This window comes from Physeter macrocephalus, unplaced genomic scaffold, assembly GCF_002837175.3.
Source record: "Physeter macrocephalus isolate SW-GA unplaced genomic scaffold, ASM283717v5 random_1454, whole genome shotgun sequence".
Taxonomy (NCBI): domain Eukaryota; kingdom Metazoa; phylum Chordata; class Mammalia; order Artiodactyla; family Physeteridae; genus Physeter; species Physeter macrocephalus.
This window is the reverse complement of record NW_021146675.1, coordinates 1-5,736: the sequence shown is the minus strand read 5'-3', so window position 1 is coordinate 5,736 and position 5,736 is coordinate 1. Positions and strand designations below refer to the sequence as shown.

Here is a 5,736-nt window from a genome sequence, read left to right as displayed (position 1 = left end):
CCGCCCGGGGGGAGGGTGCTAAAGTGGGGGGGGCCGCCCGGGGGGAGGGTGAGAAAGTGGGGAGGGCCGCCCGGGGGGAGAGTGCTAAAGTGGGGGGGCCGCCCGCCCGGGCTTCACTCCCAGCTAGAGTTTGATGAATATTTATGGAATGGGATAGAGACAGGCAAGCGGATGAGGCTGTGCCCGGTCCATCGTTTCTGGCCTAACAATGCCGGGCGAGGCCTCTGCCTCTGGGGCCCTGACGGCGACCCGGGCTCTCTTTTGTGGCTGCAGCCGGGGCCGAGGGTGCGGGCCGGACACAGGCCTTGGGCTCTGGGGCGGCTCAGGGCCCCGCTACACAGGGCTTCTCCCCAGGGAACTCCCTGCTGTGCCTCAGCTACGGAGCCCCTGTGCCGCTGCGAGCGGGTGATGGTAATAGCGTCTGCCCACGTGTTTGGGGGACGAAATGGGTTAAAACACATGAGGGTGTTAGAACAGTGCCTGGGTCGTAGAGGCGCCAACCTCTCCAGCCCCGCACGGCCCTCTGATGTGGCGCTGCCTCTGTCTCTCTCCCTCTGGTCCCTCTGGTCCCAGCAGATGCCCCACAGATAAGGCTCTCCTTGCCACCCCCCTGCCATGCCTGCCCCAGCCCGGCCACGGGCCCATCAGACCTGAGCCCGGCCAGGCCTCAGTCTTAGCCTTACAAGTGGCCCTGAATTGCAGGAGCGGCGTAGGGGCAGCCAGACAGCAGTCACCGCAACAGCGAGACCGTCGTCACCCTGGCGTGCAGGCCCTCACACAAGCGATGTTATTTATCTCCCAGGAGCGCCGTGGGTGGTATCATCACACCCATTTAGAGGTGAAAACTAGGACCCAGAGAGGCCGCACAGCAGGGCGGGATTTGAAGCCAGGCTCTCCCAGCCCCAAGGCCTGTGTCAGCCCCGGGCACCGTGACCGTGGCCCCCATAACGGGCCGGGGTCCAGAGGGCTCTGGGGACGGGACTCCATTCCCTGGCCCGACGCGCCTCGTGACTCTAACACCTTTCCCTTCCCTCCAGGTCCACGCGGGCCCCCGGGCCCCAGGAGTGAAGCGTGTGCCCTACTGTGCGCAGGTGCTTGCTGCACGGGCAGGAGAGGGCGAGGGCATATTTGGTGCCCAGATGTGCCCCAAAGCAAATTTCTCCCCACTTTTCTTCTGGCTGGCCCATCAAAGTTGTTTATTTATTTTTTTAAATATTTGTGTATTTACTTGGCTGCGTCAGGTCTTAGTTGCGGCACTTGGGATCTTTTAGTTGCGGCGTGCGGGATCTAGTTCCCTGACCAGGATCCGAACCTGGGCCCCCTGCGCCGGGAGCGCGCAGTCTTAGCCACTGGACCACCAGGGAAGTCCTCAAAGCCTTCTTTCACACTCAGATTTTCTCCCATCAGGAAGAAACCGGAGATCTGCACTCTGAGGGGTCTTGTAGAAGGCGTGACGCTCTCGGAGCCAGGCTCCTGCGCCTGCAGGGAGACGCCCGGCGGACGGAGCTGTGTAGGGAGGGCACTGGGTGCAGGCGGACCGCGCCCGGCAAACAGCAGAGGGCGGCGCGGTCCCTGCACTTGACGTGCGTGACAAGCCAGGGGGCTGCTGTCGGCCCGTCCGCGGACCAGGTGACGTCTCTTCCACGGGGCGGCATTCAGTGCTGGTGCCCCGAAGGCAGTGCTCCGCGCACCTGCCCCGTCCCTCGCTCGGCACCGGTGGACGCGCAGCGGGCCCCGTGGGCGCCCTCGCACACTCAGGTGGGGAGGAGGGCGGAGCTGTCAGAGGACAGCGGGGAGGGACCTGGGTGCGGAGACTCCCGCATCGCGAGGTGGGCTCTGAACTCGTTCGCGTACAGGTGACCCGCGGGCTGACGGGGGAGCTCGCGTCGACGGCGCTTAGCGAGCTTGTGTCCGTGCGGCTCCTGCACTAGACGCTCTTCTCCTGCCTCTGCCCTGTGAGATGCAGCCCCAGGTACCGACGGGGCCTGGGCACCAGGAGTGACCGCCCAGCCCCACCAGGCCCGGCCGGGAGTCGCTTGGCAGCGCGTTTGGAGCCTCTGACCACCGGGAGTCCCCAGCTCCGCTGGGCATCCGACCGCTGTCCGGCCCGCAGCTTTTGGACATCTGCCCTGACCAACGGCACATCCGGACGACCCCCTGCAGGCCGTAGAGTCTTCCAGACGCCGAGGGGCTCGCCCTGCGGCCGCTGAGCAGACTCTGCCCTGAGTGGCATCTCAGCCCCGCACGGGCACGTTCAAGGTGGAGGAGCTCGGGGCCCGGGTGGCGCTCAGGAGGCCGCCTGGTTAGTAGAATGGGAGATAACTTGGAAAGCGCTCCTCCTTTAGAAATGCACCCTGACAATCCTGCTTCCGTGCCCCTCTCTGTGGGACGCTGGGCGTTAACTCTCCAGGCGACAGTTTGAGCCTTAGGCAGGGAGGCCCCCTGCCGCCTCTCGCACGTGTGGGTGTATCAGCTCCCCGGGCGCGACACAGAGCAGACCAGGAGCGGACAGATGTGGGCGCGCTGGCGAGGAGCCTGGGGAGCCCCAGCGGTGTGTATGTAAAGCGGAGGTCGGGGTGAAAATAAAATTTGCCTACTTTGTAATCTTCCCACAGCGTGCAAAAGTCTGAATGGAGAGTTTCAGGCGTCAGCTCACAGAAAGTTGTAGGATTTAGCTCTGTTCCTCTGCAAAAGAATCAGTTGGATTTCACTAAAATTATGGATGTGTGGTGTGTGTGTGTGTGTGTATGTATGCGTGATGCGAGCGGTGTGTGTGTAGGTAAGTGTGTGGCGTGTGTGTGTGCACACGCACGCCTGTGAGTGTGTGGCATGTATGGTGCACACGAAGAACATGTAACATGGGATCTACATACTTGTATTCACACACTTTGAAAAGAGCACGGCACCGTGTTGTTAAGAACACAGCCGGCAGGTCTCTAGAACTTACCCTGCATGGCTGCAGCATCTGGCCCCAACCCCTCCCTCTCTGCTTCCGTGAGTGCCCTCCAAAGGAGAGGGAAGCAGAGGTGCACGTAGCATCCTAGGCGATGGGGACTCTGGCATCCTGGGGGCCCGGGAAGAGTGAAAGGGAAGGACGAAGGTCAGTGGCCGCCCGTGGGCCCCAGGCAGCCGGAACAGCTTCAGTGGGGGGAGTTAAATGCGTCGGTGTCTCCCAGGTGCATTTTCTGCATGTGCTGCTGCTGTCAGCCTGGGCCTGAGATGGCCACAGTCCTCTCCACGGTTCCTTCGCCTGAAAAGTTGCACGATCAGGACATCACGTCGCATCGGTTAGGTTACAACAATGAGCCATTGACTACATACGCTGAATGATGCTCTGTCAGCGGAGCGATTTCATGAATCATTTCTATCTACGTCTTGGTTCCAAATCTTAAATCAACAAGGGTAAAGGTTAAAAGGATGAGCTACCTTGCTGGTGTATTTTTCCTTACATCCATTTATAAGCTATTGATGACATAGTTGTGCCCTGAATTCCATTAAACACCTAGCCTCACGCGTTTTAAAATAGTGACAACATCACAGAGGCTGTTGTTAATGGGGGTGGTCAAAGTGTTCATCAATGAAGCAACCACAGCTAGTAATTCCATTAAACACCTAGCCTCACGCGTTTTAAAATAGTGACAACATCACAGAGGCTGTTGTTAATGGGGGTGGTCAAAGTGTTCATCAATGAAGCAACCACAGCTAGTAATGCCTGGCTCATGACAAGAACTCAGAAATGTCAGCATCAATGATTTATTATTAATATTGAAGTTGGTTTACTGAATCTTTTTTACTCTTTATTCCTTCCCCGCTCTTTATTTCGGGTGTGGCATGGGACGCTGGCTTGGCAAGCTCCCTCCCTCTCTCCATCTCTCTGCCACATGACCTGCAGTCTGAGAGTGGGGGGCGGCCCTCCAGCTCCCCCATGCTTGGCTTGCTTCTGCTGATGGGCTGCGAGGCACAGGACTCGCTTGGCCTTTGAGCCAAGTACACGCCACGCAAACCCATGCCCCAGAGAACTACCGTCCCTTCCAAGAGACCTCAGCCTGCCTGGGATCCAGAGCCCAGCTGGCCGGCAGCCTGAGGCAGAGCTGTCCAGGGCACTCAGTGTGAGAAAGAAAGCGCTACTGTTGTCAGCCACTAAGATCTGGGGCTCTTTGTTACGCAGTCAAATGACTGACCGGTGTATGTCGTAATGCATGGACTTTGTTCAAAATTTGAAAGTACCAAATTATTTATAGTGACAAGTCTCCTCCAAACCCCTCCCTCATCTTCCCAGTTCCACTGTCCCAAGACAACTAGTATTATTATTATAACAATTCTTAATTGTTCTATAATTGTATAGAATTATAAGGAAAGGCGTTAGAAAAATAATGACACTAGTGCAGTCTCTACAAAGTGTTTTAAAATAATACGGTAAGAGATCAACTGTGGCTCAAGACTCAGTATGTATTGTCTGAAAATTCCTCTGCCCCACACCAGGCCAACCTGTCTTTGCCAGGAAGAAAAAGGAGGGAAGGAGGGAAGGAAGGAAGGAAGGGAGGAGTGCCCACCTCCTGCACACCCCACGGGGGATGTCCGTGGGCCACACCAGGAGAGGCCACGAGGCCACCTAAACAGCACACACTCACCTCTCAGATCTCCTCTCTAGGATCACGCTGGCTCCTGGTGTGACCCAGAGACTGGGCTCGGGGCCGAGGGGAGCGTCTCAGGACCCTCTAGCATCTACCACCTCCAGCCCCCTCCAGCTCCCCTGCCCAACCTCCTGGCATATAGGATCCACCTACTCTTAGGTGGGTGGACATGGGCATGGGGGGGTCAGGAAAACTGAGGTCTATTCAGTGTCCTAAATATTTCATCTTTGCCTAGGATCACGGTTTCTTCCAACTCAAGAGCCGATAATTGTCCTATTTTGTTCTCCGCCTTTTGCAGCCTTATCTCCCTCCTGAAGCATAATCGACCAGGACAAGGGGCAGGCACTTTGGGAACAGGAAATGTGGGGACACATATCAGTTAACGTTCTCAGGTGTCTTCCTGCTCGACCCGTATTTGACCTGTCGTGGACGCGAGGTACACTGATGGTCCCAGAGCCCCACGCTGGCCCGTGGTGCTGGACCCGGGGCCTCTGCCGAGTCTGGCCCCGTCCTCTTTCCCAGAACCTCGTAGAGTTTAGGGGTTCAGGGGACCATCGGGCACATGAGAAGCGGTGGGAAAATTTGCTCAGGCAGGAGGTCAGTTCACCCTAGAGGATTACCTGCGCTGGGGACCGGTCAGTTCTGGAAAGCAGGCTGCCTCGTCTTAGCTTTGCTTGAGGCAGATTGGGTTTAACTTTACAGGTGAAGGCAGCATCCGGCTGAGTCTGGTCTCCTGGAGCAAAGGAGGAACCAGTGAGCCCACGGACTGGACTTCTGACCGAGGCGTAACCCGGCTCTTCATTCCCAGGAGGACCAGAAACGCCAAGCTGGTCACCTCTGGGTTTGCTATCTTTTGTCCTTTTGTGGAAAGTTCTAGGTATGTCTATGTCTGAAATCAGCTACCTCTGTCACAGGCTGAATTGTATCCCCAAAATTCATATGTGGGAGTCCTAGCCCCCAGTACCTCAGAATGTGACTCTATTTGGGAAAAGGGCCTTTAAAGAGGTGATTATGAGGTCATGTGGGTGGGCCCTGACCCAGTGTGATTGGTGGTCTTATAAGGAGAGGAGGTTGGGGCACAGACGTGCAGAGCAGACGCCCG

The 5,736-nt window shown here is 57.4% G+C and overlaps 1 long non-coding RNA gene across 2 annotated transcripts in view; it reads left to right on the top strand.

Annotated features, from left to right (window-relative positions):
* The window catches only part of LOC129391941 (uncharacterized), a 3,405-nt gene extending 817 nt beyond the window's left edge, over positions 1 to 2,588 (top strand). For both annotated transcript variants that reach the window (XR_008616855.1, XR_008616856.1), the window contains exons 2-4: positions 703 to 838; positions 1,408 to 1,629; positions 1,857 to 2,588. This is a non-coding gene — a long non-coding RNA (uncharacterized lncRNA). The remainder of the gene's footprint in view (positions 1 to 702; positions 839 to 1,407; positions 1,630 to 1,856) is intronic.
* Positions 2,589 to 5,736: the final 3,148 nt, after the last annotated feature.